This window comes from Etheostoma spectabile, chromosome 8 (assembly GCF_008692095.1).
Source record: "Etheostoma spectabile isolate EspeVRDwgs_2016 chromosome 8, UIUC_Espe_1.0, whole genome shotgun sequence".
NCBI classification, from domain to species: Eukaryota; Metazoa; Chordata; class Actinopteri; order Perciformes; family Percidae; genus Etheostoma; species Etheostoma spectabile.
In genome coordinates this window covers 18,408,743-18,409,227 of record NC_045740.1, presented here as the reverse complement: position 1 = coordinate 18,409,227, position 485 = coordinate 18,408,743, and positions in this window count along the sequence as shown.

The window sequence follows — 485 nt, the reverse complement described above, 5'->3', positions numbered from 1 at the left end:
GTGTGTGTGTGTGTGTGTGTGTGTGTGTGTGTGTGTGTGTGTGTGTGTGGTTTAACCTGCAGTAGATAGACAGTGAAAATGCGGTCACCAACGTTTGTTAAGCCAAGGACCCCTTAACTGAAAGAGAGATGGAACACGGACCCCCCAACTACATATAATGTGTAAAATGAAGTTGCACATTAAACTCTTAAAAAAAAAACAGTCTACACGCATCACTCATGAAAAATTATAGGCTGATATCAAACCTTCCATTTTTAAGTCAAATCATTGAAAAGGCATTTTTTCATTAACAACTAAGCCTTTTCTTGTCACTAAACAACAGCTTTGATTTTGATGCCTTCCTGTCGGGTTTTTCGACCACACCACAGCACCGAGACGGCTCTTGTTAAAGTCTTTAATGACATCCACTCAAACACAGATAGTGGCAAAACACGGTCGACCATGACATATTACTAGACCGATTGGAAAACTGGGTTGGACTTTCT